This window comes from Myotis myotis, unplaced genomic scaffold, assembly GCF_014108235.1.
Source record: "Myotis myotis isolate mMyoMyo1 unplaced genomic scaffold, mMyoMyo1.p scaffold_m19_p_8, whole genome shotgun sequence".
Classification (NCBI taxonomy): domain Eukaryota; kingdom Metazoa; phylum Chordata; class Mammalia; order Chiroptera; family Vespertilionidae; genus Myotis; species Myotis myotis.
In genome coordinates, this window is record NW_023416390.1 from 44,096,934 (window position 1) to 44,115,612 (window position 18,679).

An 18,679-nucleotide genomic window follows, 5' to 3' on the forward strand; every position below is an offset into this window, starting at 1 on the left:
GAGCCCTTGGGCATCACACTCTTAGCTATCGGCTCACAGATTCATGGCCTGCAAAGCTACTGGTTCTTTATCAAAATAAAAAACTAAAAGAAATCAGACATGAAAGAGCACAAACTGTATGTTCTGTTTATATGAGGTCTAAAACAGACTAAACTCACCTATGATGATAGAGGTTAGTGTAGCAGTTACCTTAGGCCAAGTATTGACCTGGGCAGAGGTAGATGATGGCGGACAGGGGGCCAAAAGGGACCCTTCTAGGGGCTAGAAACTTTCTATATCTTGATCTGGATGGTGATTACACAAGTGTAAACATATGTGAAAAATTCATTGAGCTGTACACTTAAGATATGTGTATTTTTCTGTTATGCAAATTTTACCTCCATAAAATAAATGCATAATAAAGCAAACAAGCCAACACTGATACTAAACAAAAACCTACAATGATTGCTAGCTCCAGCTTGCCTATTACTGGGGCAACTTAGTCCCCTTTTGCTGACTCAATCTCTTCCCAATTCCTAAAATTAATCTGTCTCCTTACCTCAAAACTGCACAGAAAATTTTAAAAGCCAGAGAAGAGCAATCAGCTGCATATCCCTTACCCATAGGTTAATCTGTAGCATTGCATGTGTGCAGAGATAACAGAGCCACAGCCCAGGTTCAAATCCCTGCTCTGCCACTTAATGATCACAGCCTTAAGCAGCTTACTTAAATTCTCTCTTCCTCAGTTTCCTGATCTGTGTAATAGACTTAATAATCAGGATTAAACAAGATTAATCCATGTAAATGCACTCAGTAAATATCCAATGTTATGGTATGCCAAGCCTATGGCAAGCATTTTACCAGTATTATCTTGTTTAATCCTTGCAGTAACCCTATCTGATAGATGGTGTTATCCCCATGTTACAAGTGAAGAAACTGAAGCTCAAAGTTACATAGTTGGCAAGGGGCAAAAATAAAGGTTTGAACTCAGTTTTGTTTTTTCTTTTCCTGTTCAGGGCTTCCCTGATGTCCACTGGATCCTCCCAATCAGGTGTTCCATCAGCTTCCTCCCAGATGGCCCTAGAGTTAACCCACCATTAACTTGCATTTCTCCCACTGCCTGCTCTGAGACAATGGCCCACATGGCCCACACTTCAGGGAACTTTTGAATTCTGTCTGAGTCCCAGGTACAGAACACACAGTCTAAATAATAGAACCATGTCCCCTTCCACCAAGATTTTCATATACTGACAGGAGGAAATGTTGTTCTTAAAGAAGAAATCCACACAGCACTAGTAAACTGGAAAGGACACTACTGTCAGAAAATTTTGAAATATCTGGAAGATAGAGTTAAATGGAACCAATATTGACAAGAGTGAAGAAAAATCACATCCCAAAACTGGCTACAGAAAATGAACCAAATAAATGATTAAAATAATCTATAATAATAAAAGGGTAATATGCTAATTAGACCAGACGTCATTCCAGATGTCCTTCCTGACAAAGCCAGGGTCAGAGGGAAGCCAGCCCAGGTCCCGGGTGCCTGCGGGCAGCCTAAGGAGGAAAGCCCAGGTTCCGGGTGCCAGAGGGAAGCCAGTGCCAACAGCCGGGAAAAGGAAGGCATACTTTTGCATGAATTTTTGTGCATCGGGCCTCTAGTGAGAACCTAAAAGCAAATCCAGAAAGATTCCAAATTCAGATAGACATTTGCAACAATACAGAAGAAGCCTCTGAATGAACCATCAGGGTAATTTAATAAATAACTGTATTCAGAACATGAGGCCCATTAAGCTTCTCCTGCTCCTAAACTGGCAGAATGAAAACATCAGTAGCGTTTGGCATGGGGAGGGGAGAGGGTTGGAGATAGGGGTGGGAGTGCACCGGAGGAATTGTTAGGAAATGAGAAGGTAGCTCTGAAAGAAGAAAATGTGCAGTCTGCCACCAGAGTGAAACCTTCCTTGCTTTAACACCATGGCAGGAAAATACTGTAAATGTGTGGTGTACTGGTTTTCAGTTGCTGCCATAACAAATTTCTACAAACTTAGTGGCTTTAAACAACACAATTCTGATGCCTCTTGCATAGTCACGTCTCTCTCTCATCACAGCTGAGAAAGCTTCTCTATTTTTAAGGAATCCTGTAGTGGGGCCCACTGGATAATCCAGGATACTCACCCTTTCTCAAATTGTTTAACTTAATCACATTTGCGAAGTCCCTTTTGCCATGTGAGAAAACATGTTTACATGTTCCAGGGATTAGGCCATGGGTATCCTTGAGGCTATTTTTTCTGCCTACCGCATGTGGGTGCCTGACAGGTAACTCTGCTTCCTGGTTTGGCAATTGGAGTGTTTGCTGGCTGTCCCACCCAGGACCTGAATGTGGAGTGACACCCATAAAGACCAACCAATAACCTAACCAAACTATTTTTGAAGAGTTTCCTTGGCAGTGGTCCCTTGATTCCTGCTGATTTTCCAAGCCTGGTTTTCAGCTTTCTGGTCAATTCTGTGAGCTACCCAATAGCCTGCAATAAACTATTTTTCTGCATTAATTAGCCAGACCCAATTTCTGTCACTTATAATCAAGAATTCCGACAGATATAAAGTGTCCTACCTAACTGTGTACTCCATACCCACTCATCTTTAAGTAAATGCTTCCTGGGAATATTCCCCACCCACGTACAGAGAACTTAGATCCTGTATTTAGAGGAGAGGTCTGTCAGATAGCACACCCACACAAAAGCAGATAAAACCCATGCCACTGGCCTACAATAATCAACCTAGTCCTTCACTTATACAAGTAAAAAATAACTCGGATCACTAGACATAAAAGCAAACAAACAAAAAAACCAGCATGAGAATCAAATAAACAAAAAGGAACAAATAGACTTGACCTGGAAGAATAAAAGATCAGAATAAAATGTCCATCTTAGACAAAAAAAAAAGAGTCAATTTAGTATATTTATGGATGATTAAGAATATTGCGCCTACATAAAACAAGAACATTTAGAGAGTAAGAGTTATCCTATATAATAAAAGGCTAATATGCAAATTGTCCCCTTGACCAGGAGTTCAACAGGGAGTTCAACCAGAGGGTGGGGCCAGCCCACTAGCCACCCCCGGCTGGCCTGGCCTGATGGGCCCTGATGGGGGCTGGCTGGCCAGACCCCACCTGTGCACAAATTTGTGCACCGAGCCTCTAGTTGGAAAATAAAAATCCAGTAAGAGGACTTCATTCACTACTGCATCTCAGCATTTAAAATAATACTAGGAACTAACTAAACATTTGTTGAATGAATGAATGAATGAGCAATGGAACCTGTACAACTGAAAGTCAAATTAGTAATCCAAAAATAAAGAGAAATCTCCCAAAATTTGAAATAAAAAGGACCAAATAAATGTAAAATACCAGAAAGAACTTAAATATGGAAAACTAACCAAGATTATCTGAAATCCATATAATAGAAGCTCCAAAAAGAAAGTACGGAAATAATAAAAGAAGAAATCATCAAGGAAAATAATGAAAAGAATTTCCCTGAGCTGAAGAAACCACAACATATAGATTGAAAGGGCCCACTGACAAATCCTGGTGAATCTTAAGAAACCTACAGAATAAAATATATATATAAGAAACCTACAGATATAGAACATGATTCTGAAAAATTCCACATGAATAAAATCTACAAAGGAACAAGCAGATTAGCATCAGACATCTCATCAGCAATGCTGGGTTCCAGACACCAGAGCAATATCTTCAAAATTCTGAAGGGAAATGATTTTGAACCTAGAACTCTATATACTAAGGAAAACTTATGTTCAAGTGTGAGAGCAAATTGGAAATATTTTTTAACACACCGTGCCTCAGAAGTTTTACCACAAACACACTATCTCTAAAATAATTACCTTCTCCTTCTTTCATCCTGTCCACCATCTCCCCTCCCCTCTGACAGCTGTCAGTTTGTTCCATGTAAACATGCCTCTCTATTTTGTTCATTAGTTTATTTTGTTCATTAGATTCCACATATAAATGAGATCCTATGGTATTTGTCTTTCTCTGACTAGCTCATTTTACCTAGCATAATAATCTTCAGGTCCATCTATGCTGCTGCAAAAGATAAGATTTCCTTCTTTTTACAGCTGCATAGTATTCCACTATGTAAATGTACCACAGCTTTTTAAAAATACATTTTTATTGATTTCAGAGAGGAAGAAAGAGAGAGAAACATCAATGATGAGAGATGCACACACCCCCTACTGGGCATTAAGCCCACAGCCTGGGAATGTGCCCTTGACCAGAATTGAATACAGGACCCTTTAGTCCATAGGCAGACACTCTATACCAGGGATGGGCAAACTTTTTGACTCGAGGGCCACAATGGGTTCTTAAACTGGACCGGAGGGCCGGAACAAAAGCATGGATGGAGTGTTTGTGTGAACTAATATAAATTCAAAGTAAACATCATTACATAAAAGGGTACGGTCTTTTTTTTTTTTTTTTTAGTTTTATTCATTTCAAATGGCCGGATCCGGCCCGTGGGCCGTAGTTTGCCCACGGCTGCTCTATACACTCAGCCAAACCAGCTAGGGCTATACCATAGCTTTTCATCCACTCATCCACTGATGGGCATTTGGACTGTTTCCAGATCTTGGCTATTTTATATAATGCTGCAGTTAACATAGGGTGCATATATTCTTTTGAATTTGTGTTTCAGGTTTCTTGGGATATATTCCCCAAAGTGGGATCACTGGGTCAAAAGGCAGTTCTATTTTTAACTTTTTGAGGAAATGCCATGCTGTTTTCCACAGTAGCTACACTAGTATGCATTCCCATCAACAGTGTACTAGGGTTCCCTTTTCTCCACATCCTCACCAACACTTGTTGTTGATATATTGATGGTAGCTATTCTGGCAGGTATAAGGTGGTACCTCATTGCGGTTTTAATTTGCATCTCTGTGACGATTAGTGATGTTGAGCATTTTTTCATAGGTCTAGTGGCAATCTGTATGGAGAAGTGTCTATTCATTCGTCCACTTTTTAATTGGGTTGTCTTCCTTGTGTTGAGTTGTATAAGTTTTTTATATATTTTGAAAACTAACCCCCTTATTAGATGCATCATTGACAAATATGTTCTCCACATAGATAATAGTGTGGTTATGGCCAGAGGGAAAGGTAGGGAGAGCTAGTGGAGGTGGACAGAAGTTTGTGTGGGTGGGGGGGTAGGATGGGGATGGGAAGAGACTTTGTTTGGGGCAGTGTACAGATGACATTTTGTTGACTTACACACTTGAGACCTGTATGGTTTTCTGAACCAATGTCACACCAATAAATTAATTTTTAAAATGCACTTGAACAAAATAACAATGACAAAAAGTAATCCAAAGAAAAACATAATATTGGATAAAAGAAAAAAGGTGAGTCAAAAAAAACACAAAACAGTACTATTTAACTAGAATACAACTAATTTGGTAAAATTGCTTACACTTGTAGAGGTAATGTGGCTGAAGGAGAAGGTTAGATGGGAATTTCTTGTTTAATGGGAATATATAAAGATGGATTAATTGTAGATGCTGATAAGAAACAACATGTATAACCATGAGAGTTCAAATGTTCAATTAACCATCTAAATAACTGAAACCAAATACTTAACTTTACCAACCTTAAAGGAAAACAAATGGAACAAAGAAAACAATCAATCTAACAACTGTAGCCTGGGAGAAAGAATAGCAAACAAAGCAACTGGGATAGAAAACATAAATCAAGATAACACAAATATACTTAAACATATTAACAATAAAAATGTGAATGAGTTAAGTTCCATGAGTTTTACCCGGCTAGTTTGGCTCAGTGGTTGAGCATTTACCTATGAACCAGGAGGTCATGGTTCAATTCCCAGTCCTGGCACACGCTCATGTTGCACAGGCTCAATGATTCTATCTCATCATTGATGTTTCTCTCCCCCTCTCTGAAATCAATAAAAATATATATATATATATTTTAAAATGAGTTTTGACTTGTAGTAAAAACTATATATATATATATACATATATATATATATACACACACACATATATATATATATATGCCATTTACAAAAGAGACACCTAAAATATTAAAGGGAAAGAAGGCTATTTCCCAATGAAAAAAAATCACAATTCGCTAACAAGACGTAAGAGGCAAGAACCTTTATTCACTTAATATAGAACTTAACCATTTAAAAAGCAAGACATTAGAAATACAAGAAGAAATTAAAATTGTTCAATCTATAATCTCTAATGACAGTGGAAAACTTTAATACATGTGTTTCAGAAATTGATAGATCAAAAAAAAATTTTTAATGCAAGTGTTTTTGAGTTATGTATTTAACCCAGGGGTGGGCAAACTTTTTGACTCGAGGGCCACAATGGGTTCTTAAACTGGACCGGAGGGCCGGAACAAAAGCATGGATGGAGTGTTTGTGTGAACTAATATAAATTCAAAGTAAACATCATTACATAAAAGGGTACAGTCTTTTTTTTTTTAGTTTTATTCATTTCAAACGGGCCGGATCTGGCCCGCGGGCCGTAGTTTGCCCACGGCTGATTTAACCACTGGGAGCAGTTTTATAAAGATCATAGGGCCCTCCATCACACAAAATAGAACTGTCTTCATCTTACTCCATCTCTCAGTAACAATGATGTGTGTGCCACCCCTTGTCCCCAAAACACTCTCTTCCTGGGCTCCAGAGATGCTGCACCCTCCTGACTTTCCTACTGCTCTGTGGGGCCAGTGTGCCCACTCTGCTCTGCTGGCTCCTCCTATTCCTGACCTCACAGTACCAGTAGTCCAGGACACAGTATTCCTTTTCTTCTCTCTCTACACTGCCCTCCTAGGTGGTCTCTCCCAGGCCTCCTCAGCCTTTAAACGCCATACCTACTATGATGATGCCCAGATTTATTTCCCCAGTCCTGGGTTTTCCCCTGAGCTCCAGATTCCTACATCAGCTCTACCTGAATGTCTAATAAGCACCATAAATTTAATATGTCCCAAATGAAACTCGAGTTTACCTACAAACATTTTAAAATGTTTGTTGTTGTGTCAGATTTTTTTATTGTAGTAAAATACATATAACATAGCATTTACCACTGCAACCATTTTAAAGTGTATAATTCCATGGCATTTAGTATATTCATAATGTTGTGCAACCATCTCTACTGGATAGCTCCAGAACTTTTTCATCACCCCCTAATGGAAACCTCCATTAAGCAGTCACTCCCCATTTCCCCTCCCCACCCTGAGCCGCCAGCAAACACTAATCTCCTTTATGACTCTACAGATTTGCTTATTCTGGATAATTTATATAAATGGAGTCGTATAGCCCTGACTGGTTTGGCTCAGTGGATAGAGTGTTGGCCTGTGGACTCAAAGGTCACAGGTTCGATTCCAGTCAAGGGCATGTAACTGGGTTGCGGGCACATCCCCAGCAAGGGATGTGCAGGAGGCAGCTGATCGATGTTTTTCTCTCATCAATGTTTCTAACTCTCTATCCTTCTCCCTTCCTCTCTGTAAAAAACCCAATAAAATATATTTTAAAAAATGATAAATAAATGGAGTCGTATAATGTGTGGCCTTTTGTGTATAGCTTCTTTCACTTGGCACAATGTTTTCAAGGTTTGGCCATGGTGTAGCATGTATCAGTGTCTCATTCCTTTTCATAGCTGAATGAGATTTCATTGTATGGAGAGACTTCATTTTTTTTATCCATTCATCTACTGATGGGCATTGGGTTGTCCCACTTATACACTCCACTGTTTTTCTTCCACTATTGCCTCCCTCCCCAGTCATCTCTATTTCAGTTGGTGGTACTAACACTGACCCAGTTATTTAGGCCCCAAATCTAGCAGTCATCCTTGATTCCTCTCTTTCTCTTAGGCTCACCTTACCCCTGACATCCAAACCATCAGCAAGTCCTGTTATATCATACAGATTGTTCCAATACGCCGCATATTTCACACCTTCCGCAGCTACCACCTCGTCCAAACTACTATTTCTCTGGCACAACTGAAGGTCTTTTTGCTTCCTTTCTTCCCCCTCTAATTCATTCCCCTACAGCAATCAAAATTAATCTTCCATAGTGTGAATCAGATCATGCCACAATAATGCCGAAGACCTTTCAATGGCATCCCATTACATTGGGGAATAAAATCTAAATGTCTTGCTATGGCTAACAAACCCAGCATCACCTAGCCCCATCTACCTCTCTGAGCATATTTCCTACACTCTCCAGCCACACTGGCCTCTCTGAGTCTCTGCCACACCTGAGTCTTCACACTCCCTGAGCTTCTGCCTAAGACACACACTTTCCCTCAAACTTTGCTCAGCTCCCTCCTCATCATGCAGGTGCCCTCTGCAGAAAGGCCTTTCCTGACTCTTCTATCTGAAATAGAGCCATCACCCCTAGTTTCTCTCTAACCCTTTACCCTGCTGGGTTTTTCCCTCATACAACTTAGAACCCTATAACATTACATTATTTTTCTGTGTATTATCTGTTGTTCCCCCATAAGAATGTAAGCTTTAAGAAAGTAGCCACTTTGCCTGCAGCCAAATCCCTGCGACCTAGAGCAGTACCTAGAATGTATGAGGCATCTAGTAAATACTTGTTGCTTGAAAAAATGCAGCGCATTATATACACACATAGAAATAGGACTTTGTGCTCAATAACATAATATCCATTCTTTTCAAACATCCTTGAACATTTATATGAACTGACCACAAGGTGCTCTTCAACAATGTTGGTGAAAGTATAAATTTGTATAAGCTTTCTGGTGAATAGTTTGATAATATCTACCCAATTTTAAAAAGCAAATATCCTTTGAACTAGTACCATATATTGTAAAGCCCTACCTTACCCCATGAATTTCATTGGCAACTTTGTGATAAATCAAGTGATCCTCTATGTGTGAGCTTATTTCTGCATTCTATTTTGTCCTGTTTATTGTCTATTTGGTCACTTTCAAGGATAATACAGAGGTTCATATGGATCTGAGGAAAGTTTCCTTCCACAATATTATTTTCTTCCACTGTTATATGTCCTAGAAGTGATTACTCTATACACCAATAGATTTATTAAAAATTTAATACTATGGTAATATATAGAGAATACTTTTGGTTTTGGTAAAAAGATTTTCACCATATTTAGGAGAATATTCTGGGATATTGTCTTCCTGGGCCTTGTGTCTGGAGGTAGGGAATAAACTTTTTTTAAATGAAAGAAATAGGCTCTGAAATTTCATTAGTTAGCACTAAATGCAGAATGCAGATCTATGGGGCTCAGCTTTAAAATAAAATAAAAAACAAAAAAACAATCGTTTGGATTTGACCTGATAGTAGTGAAATAGAAACTTTTTATCTGCCACATCACAAAAGAACAAAAGTCAGACTGTTTGAAGCTACCCACTGTCTTCACTATCAGAAAAGTGTAAACAAGGAACCAGAATACTAATGGACCTTGAGCTCTGGCAAGAGCCAAATCTATGCACCAATTGTTTAATTGAGACAATAGTGCTCAAGCAATTTCCTGACCAAATAGTCTCAAAGTAAATCTTTACTAATATTTACTGACCTTTAAGATTGTCTGTTACTGGAATTGCCTGCCTAAGGACAATATGTCTAAAATTGAATAAATGGTTGGCAGGGCCGGGCATCAGCGAAGTCCTTCCCCTAGAGTTGGACTCTCTTCCTGGCACCCCATGATTTCCAAATTCATATTTCTTGTCTAGTCTCGTCATTTGCACACGGTCCTTTTCCAGATCCTCAACCCAAACCATGCAGGACATGGCATCTCACATCTGGCACCTCGACGAGGGACATTTGGAGAAGAAGATTCACCTAGAGTGAAAAACTAAGTTTCACCAGCAAGGTGGGGGAGAAATTCACTGGATAGGTGGGAAAGAATTTTTTGGTTAGGTGGGGAAAATTCACTGTGTGCAAAGCCCACAGCCAGCTGCAGAAATCGCGATCTGTATGCAGGGTGGGAACGTCTTTTTTTAGCCAGGCTAATGGGGCAGAATTCGGTTATAAAGGAAGAAACTTTATTCTAGACCAGGAGTGGGCAACCTTTTTGTGAGTGCGTGCCAAAACCCGTAAAATCTCTGACTCAAAATTCTTCTGCATGCCAACCCTAATTTTTTGAGAACATGTTACGCCTACTCGATATCTCTTTAGTGAGCACCAAAGCCCCACTGAAGCAAGTCCTGCCCCATAAGGGTGTCTCCAGCACAGCAGTTCTTCCATTATAGACACAGCGGGTCCTCACAGACAATTGGCCTGGAGGTCAATTTCTCCCAGTGATACCAACAGCAATCAAGGATTAACTACAACAAGGCTGTGCACCTAGCCCACAAAGGGGTGCACCAAGAGTGTCCACCTCAGGTGATTGGAGAGGCTGAGCTACTGGGCCCTATAGGACACCTACCACACAAGGCCATTCTATCAACACAGGGAAGCAGCCAAAATGTGGAGACAAAGAAACATGTCACGAATGAAAGAAATGGAGGAAAGCAAACTACTGGATATAGAGTTCAAAACCTCAGTTATAAGGTTATTCAAGAATCTTCTAGAAACCTCCAAGGAACTTAGTGAGACCTTCAAGGATCTTAATAAGAATGCCAAAAAAATGAACCAGTCATAAATTAGGCATACACTGTCTGAAATAAAGAATAATATAGAGAAATTCAACAGTAGACTAGAGAATCCCAAGAATCAAATCAAAGATCTGAAATACGAGGAAGCAAAACACACCCAACCAGAAAAGAAAAAAGAAAAAAGAATCCAAAAATATGAAGATACTATAAGGAGCCTCTGGGACAACTTCAAACGTACCAACATTCGAATTATAGGGGTGCCAGAAGAACAGAGGGGGCAAGATATTGAAAACCTAATTAAAGAAATAATGACAGAAAACTTCCCCTACCTGGTGAAAGAAATAGACTTACAAGTCCAGGAAGAGCAAAGAACCCCAAACAAAAGCAATCCAAAGAGGACAACACCAAGACACATCATAATTAAAATGCCAAAGGCAAAAGACAAAGAGAGAATCTTAAAAGCAGCAAGAGAAAAGGTTAGTTACCTACAAAGGAGTACCCATATGACTGTCAGCTGATTTCTCAACAGAAACTATGCAGGCCAGAAGGGAGTGGCAAGAAATATTCAAAGTGATGAATAGCAAGAACCTACAACCAAGATTACCCAGCAAAGCTATCATTTAGAATTGAAGGTCAGATAAATAGCTTCACAGACAAGAAAAAGCTAAAGGAGTTCATCACCACCAAACCAGGATTATATGAAATGCTGAAGGGTATTCTTTAAGAAGGGGAAGAAGAGGGTGTTTTTAGGTGCCCCACTGAGATTGATTCACCTTCACCTGTGCGAGCCCTAGTTGACCAGGTAGGAAACCAGACAGGCAGTAAAATATGAATGGAAGAGTGGATTGTTTGGTCACTGAGGAAGAGATCAATCTTACCCGAGGACTCTCAGGTAAATGGCCAAGACCTAAAGAACCTGCTTTCTTTAGGTTTACCAGGATGCTGTAAACCTCTTTCGTAATGCAGGCTACGCTGTATCCCTAAGAGCACAGCACAGGTTACAGGTGCAAAATGGGCCCCTAGGACATCGAGGCGAAGGGGAGCCGAGCGGCATTCCCATGCCTGTGGTGCTGGTGCCACTGTTTGCCCTCACCATGGTGGCAGCCTGGGCCTTCATGCGATACCGGCAACAACTTTGAACAGCTCGCTTCCTTCCAGTGCTCCTGATGAAGAGAACATTTCTTCCTTTCTCTCCTCCTCCTCCCCTGCCATTCTCCCGTCTCTTGCCCTCTCTCTGCATAGCTCACACATGATTTAAAGAGACTGCTTCCCAACCAGAACCTGGCTCTTCAAAATCTTCAAGTCCTCGTATTCTGATGGGAGAGTAGAGGCATTGTTTGAAGGAAAGCTGAAGAAAGACTTGCTTAGGACAAATGAGGAGTCATATGTTTTACTAGGACCGCCAACAGAATCAGCTACAACCAAAGAGGGAAAAGTCCAGTCTTCCCGTCACCATGGTGATACCTGTTTTCTTAGCTGGCTTGCCTCAAAGGCCAGCTGTGCGATATAAGAGGAAGAGAGGATTTTTCTTTCTAATGATCTTCCTTGGGAATTTTTTTGGCCTTTATTTACTTTCTAATGACATACTTGGGTGCCTATATCAAACAAAATACAATGAGGAGACCATTTTTACTTTTTAAAAGATATATATATATATTTACACATGTATACACATATGTGCATAAATGATAGTATAATAGTGAAGCCTTATGGAGAGTTAAAGAGGTAGAAACCTGCTCTGGTTTCTAGATTTCTGGTGGAAGGGGTGATCTTAATTGAGGGAGTAAGAGAGTGAGCCTGACAGGATGCCCAGTTTGAGTCATAAGAAAAAGGAAGGAAAACTGAAGCAACTAGTTTAAAATCTTAGAATTCTTATTTCTCATAACACTTAAGGTGAAGTTGAGGCAAAATGCCATAATCCAGCTTAGCGCAAGTCAATCTGTCGGAAAACCTTTGAGGTTTAGAGAGAAATCTTACCAATCTCCGGCCTACTTAGTGACTTTTTGGATACCTCACAGCCTGTGAAAGGATCGGCTGGAATGATTGTGGTCAGAGCTGTAGTGACGGGGACAAAACGACCCAGTGAAAACCCCACAAAGGAAAAAGATAGTGCCTCCAAGGTGGTGCCTGAATCCCCAGACTGCCAACACGCCCCCCAAGGCTAATAACAGGCAAACTCTGAGCGAGGGAACTGCTCTTGGCCGGGTGGGCATGAAACCAGTTTTGCTTCTGACTCAGTTCTGTTTAGAGAGTTTGGATTGCTAGTTTGTAATTATTATTTCTTTTTTTTAAAAAAAAAAATAACAAAAAAACACATGGAAGAAAAAAAAAGAAGGGGAAGAAGAAAAAGGTAAAGATAAAAATTATGAACAACAAAATGACAACAAATACATATCTATCAACAAGTGAATCTAAAAATCAAGTGAATAAAAATCTGATGAATATAATAGAATCAGGGGCATAGAAAGGGAGTGGACTGACAATTCTCGGGGGGAAGGGGGTGTGAGGGGTGCGGGAAGAGATTGGACAAAAATCTTACGCCTATGGATGAGGACAGTGGTTGGGGGTAAAGGGCATGGGGTGGGGTAGGAACTGGGTGGATACATCTGGGACTTCTGAACCCATGAAGAGAAAAGCAAGCTTAAGAAAATGCAGGTGCCCCACCCAATTTGGGGTGATTTATCGAGCCCCAATCTCTTCACGGATGCTACAGAATAAACCCAAGACTTTTTTCTTTAAAAGATGGCAAAAATGACACAAGAAAATATACAGGCTGTATTTGGACAATAGGATGAATGTTTCCATAATAATGGTAATTTTTGAATAATAATGTACCTCATTCCAAAGTTGCCTCCCAAAAATCTTGGAGGCACTCCTGTTTTTATAAAATAAGATAATACTTTAACATTAAAGCCACTGAAAGTCAGTAAATTATTTCTGTTACAAAATTTGCCAAAAGAAAATGCGTTGGATAGTAATTGGCTTTAAAATCTCAAAGTTGTTAAAACATAAATATATAGATATAACTAAAATAAAGAATTTGTGGCAAAGCTTCTCAGTAATAATTATAAATATATAAAAATCCAGTCACTCTTCTCCCTGTAAAAGTGGAGAAGCCGGCAGTAGCAACCTTAAAATATTATCTCTAAGGAAGGATGTGGCACTTTTACATTTAGGCCCATTCCCTCCTCCCTCTGACTTTTTTGCCAGCCTCATATATAGTTTTCCAAAGCCTTTGATAACTTAAAACTTTAGAATACTGCTGAATTAAATAATAAAAATTATTAAATATCTAGGTATTTAAAAATGACAAAAATACTAAAATATTCATCTAAGTTCGCCTAATATGAAAAATCTAGAGGATAGAATTGAATCTATTAATTAAATATGCCTAGTATTTTATTTGAAATATTATCCTTAAAAATATAAAAGTATTAGTAATCTGAGAAATGCTAAGTATTTAAATTGCCACCTAAAATTTGAGGCATCTAAGAGTTTAAAGTTCAAATTAAGTTAGAAGAAATTATATAGATTGCATAAAGTTTAGAAATTCATTTTTGAGAAAAATAATTCTTATATTTTCTCTAGAGAAATTAGTAGTTCAAAATATATTGTAGTCTGTACAGTAAAATTTCAACCTAAGATATAATATTTAATATGGTCTAATTAAAAAAGAGGATTAATTCTATAGTCTGAACCAAATTTTTAATATAAAAACCGGTTCAAATTTAATTGATATCTTTTAGAATAATTACAAAAGGTGTGTTGATAAATGCCAATCTAAAAAATGCTGGCTGTTTACTTTTAATTATCATTGGAAAATTAAGGTTTAAATATTGTAGTTTTAATACTAGAAGGCAGGACATATATTTTAAAGAAAAAAATTCTGTGCAAATAGCTAAAGGTATATACAAGTTAATAACAGAAAGAAAATATTAGAGTAAAAATGCATTTTTAAAGGACATAAAAAGAAGGTTTAAAGACTAATTTGAAAGTATAAAATTTAGAAACTAAGATGGCGGCATAGGTAAACACCGGGAAATTGTCACCTCACACAACAATTGAAAATTACCGCAAAGGACTGAGCAAACATCATCCAGAACAACAGAAAGGCTGGCTGAGTGTAAATTCTACAACTAGAAGGAAAGAAAAGCACGCTGAGAGCCAGAGGCGCTGCGGAGGTGAAGTGCAGAGGTACGGCGGCTCGCGCGCCTGAGGAAAGGGGGTGGCACCTGAGGACGTGGCTATCTTTTTGAATCACAAGCTCCTGACTGCTCTGAACTCCGGTTCCGGGAAGTCTCTGGGGACCCAGGTCTCATACGGGGAGAAGCTGGTCTGTCCGGCAGCGGGCGAACTTGAAGGCGGCTTTCCCTCAGAGGTGCTTGCAGCAATTAGCGGGTCACTGAGACCCGCGACTCCGGGCGGAGAATCAGCCATAGCTCCTTGATCCGCCCTTGGATTCCCTGAGACCCCGCCCCACCCAGGCTGCGGCAGAGGCTTTTGCATGTGAATGTACCTAACTGCAGCCGAGTCAGGCAGACCCATAACTTCCAAGAGAAGGCCCAAGGCCCCGCAGCGGCTTGCATTGCTTCACAGCTGAGCCTCTTCGTGGCTCCTGCTGTGTGGCCTCAGGCAGAGGCTGAATTAGCACCTCCTTAGATCCAGGAGCCACTGTACCCAGTGGTCAGAGGGGGACCATCCAGACTGCAACTCCTCAGACCCATAAGGGACACACTCAGGGAGCAGACTCAGTGAGCACCAAAGCCCCACTGAAGCAAGTCTTGCCCCAGAAGGGTGTCTTCAGTACAGAAGTTCTCCCACTTTAGACACAGCTGATTCTCACAGCCAATTGGCCTGGAGGTCAATTCCTCCCAGTGATTCTACAACAACCAAGGCACCAAGAGTGCACCAAGAGTGTCCACCCCAGGTAACTGGGGAGGCTGAGCTACTGGGCCCTACAGGACACCTGGCGCGCAGGGCCACTCTATCAACACAGGGAAGCTGCCAAAATGCGGAGACAAAGAAACAGGTCACAAATGGCAGAAATGGAGGAAAGCAAATGACTGGATATAGAGTTCAAGGCCATGTTTATAAGGTTTTTCAAGAATTTTATGGAAACCGCCGATAAATTTAATGAATCCCTCAATAAGTATAGTGAGACCATGGAGGACATGAAAAAGGACCAACTAGAAATTAAGCATACACTGACTGAAATAAAGAATAATTTACAGAGATCCAGCAGCAGACAAGAGGATCCCAAGAATCAAGTCAAAGATTTGAAATACAAAGAAACAAAAAATACCCAACCGAAAAAGAAAAAAGAAAAGAGATTCCAAAAATATGAAGATAGTGTCAGGAACCTCTGGGACAACTTCAAGCGTACCAACATCAGAATTATAGGGGTACCAGAAGGAGAGAGAGGGCAAGATATTGAAAACCTTTTTGAAGAAATAATGACAGAAAACTTCCCCTACCTGGTGAAAGAAATGGACTTACAAGTCCAGGAAGCGCAGAGAACCCCAAACAAAAGGAATCCAAAGAGGACCACACCAAGACACATCATAATTAAAATGCCAAGAGCAAAAGATAAAGAGAGAATCTTAAAAGCAACAAGAGAAAGACAGTCAGTTACCTACAAGGGAGTACCCATACGACTGTCAGCTGATTTCTCAACAGAAACCATGCAGGCCAGAAGAGACTGGCAAGAAATATTCAAAGTGATGAATAGCAAGAACCTGCAACCAAGATTACTTTATCCAGCAAAGCTATCATTCAGAATAGAAGGTCAGATAAAGAGCTTCACGGATAAGAAAAAGCTAAAGGAGTTCATCACCACCAAACCAGCATTATATGAAATGCTGAAAGGTATTCTTTAAGAAGAGGAAGAAGAAAAAGGAACTCTTACCATTTGCCACAGCATGGATGGAACTGGAGAGCGGATAAATACCACAAGATCTCACTCATTTGTGGAATATAATGAACAACATAAGCTGATGAACAAGGACTGATCCAGAGACGGAGAGGCATTGATTGGACTGTCGGGACTTGGAGGGAAGGTAGGGGAGGGTGGGGGTAAGGGGGAAAGATCAACCAAAGGACTTATATGCAAGCATATAGGCCTAATCAATGGACATGGACAACGGGGGGGTGAGGGCATGAGCGGGGGGGGGGGGGGGGGGGTAGAGGGTAACGTGGGGACAAGGACACATATGCAATATCTTAATCAATAAAAAATATATTAAAAAAAAAAAGAAAGTATAAAATTTATGAAGGTTATGTATATGATAAGAAGAGAAAAAAGAAATTTTAAAAGAGAGAAATAAATTCTAAAGTTAACTATTTGAAAAAGTTGTAAAAGGGTCATAAAAATCTCAGGAAAGTTTTTAAAAAGGCTACACTGCCACCCTTATCAAGTTGCATATGCAAATGAGCACTAGCCAAAAAGAATGCTGTTTAAAAGTAAATTTTAAGCTTAATAAAAAGGAGAAATTTTTAAATCTCTTCCGCTACTATTTACAAAGTAAACTAAAAATTATTGTTCAAGCATTAAATCTCACCATTAATGAGACACCATAAGTAAAAAGAGAGTTACTTTTACTTGGCAGCATTGACCAGCATCCAAGTTTGTTGCTCGGTTTAAAAGAAAGAAAAAAGTTTTTAAAAGAAACTCCCTAAATATAGCTTAAAGATCACTCTGGGAGGAAGTAAAGGGAAATGCCCCTCAGATATTTAGAAACTGTAATTGAAAGTCAATATATTAGTCCTTAAAAAGTAGAAATACAACAAGAATTGCCTTGAAACCTTAAATGACTTTTTAGAAGTTATTAAAGGGCATTAAGTGGTTAAGACCGTAGCCAAAAATCTCTATGGAAGAAATGACAAATTTGTTACTCAATTAAAATAACTCAGTGACACAAGCTGTCATTTCTAGCAATTTTGAAAAAAGTTAAAAAATTCAGCACACTGCAGGATTTCCAAAAGCCTCTTAATATTATTTAAAACAAAAAAGGGGGGATTATGGAGAAATCACCTGTAAATAGACTACACCAAGCCTTAATTACTTCAAATTTTTTCACCTGTAATGCCGATGGCACGACACCCATGAAATACACTGGTGTCAGAATAAGCCAAAGGAAAATGGTTTGGAAAAATGAAAAGATCCCGAGTCTAGTTTATAGAAAGGATCCCTTTATTAACCTTTGGTCGAGGATATGCTTATATACTTCCAGAAAACTCCTCCAAGCCTGTATGGTTTCCTACAACAATGGATCCGAGAGAGGAAATGACCAGACTACTCCAACCACAAATGGCAATGGCCCCAAGCAACATGCTGACGAGACAGAGGAAAAACAGTCCAGACATGGGGGATGGTAAAGACACCTTGCCATGCTAGCAGTCATCAGCTGTGCGTCACTGCAGGTTGCCCAGGACCAAGCCAAAGAAGGTTGGACCTGCATTGCTATTGCTCACCATTTGTCCACCATCCCAAAATTGGAATATCATTGCTGTAATATCACAGGGGACAGTAACTGAGAAGGGAACCCATAAAAAACTGTTGGACAGCCCTAGCCAGTTTGGCTCAGTGGACAGAGTGTCGGCCTGTGGACTGAAAGGTCCCTGGTTCGATTCCCATAAAGGGCACATGCCCGGGTTGCGGGCTCAACCCCCAGTAGGGGGTGTGCAGGAGGCAGCCGATCAATGATTCTCTCACCATTGATGTTTCTATCTCTCTCTCCCTCTCCTTTCCTTTCTAAAATCAATAAAAATACTTTTTTAATTAAAAAAAAAACCTGTTGGACAGTGACTGGAAAGGGACTTAAAGAACTGTTAGCCTAGAAAGGAGCTTACTGCGAACTAATTCCTTAGATGCCTGGCAACAATTTAAAAAGGACATGAAAGGATTTAATCCCTTCCACTGGATCTCCTTACATTTGCCTCTCAGCATAACCACTATTGCTTATCTCATTCTTGTTCTTATATGTTAAAAGGACTCGAACCCTTCAGGTGGCATTCACTTTTCAAGATTTATTAAGGAAAGGAAAAGGGGGAGATGTTGGAAGCTATCCATTGTCTTCACTATCAGAAA

The 18,679-nt window shown here is 39.8% G+C and overlaps 1 long non-coding RNA gene and 1 pseudogene across 3 annotated transcripts in view; one reads left to right on the forward strand and one right to left on the reverse strand.

The window, feature by feature from the left end:
• Positions 1 to 18,679, reverse strand: part of LOC118661143 — a 120,623-nt gene that overhangs the window by 76,917 nt on the left and 25,027 nt on the right. The window lies entirely within an intron of this gene.
• Positions 11,407 to 12,158, forward strand: LOC118661142 (annotated as a pseudogene).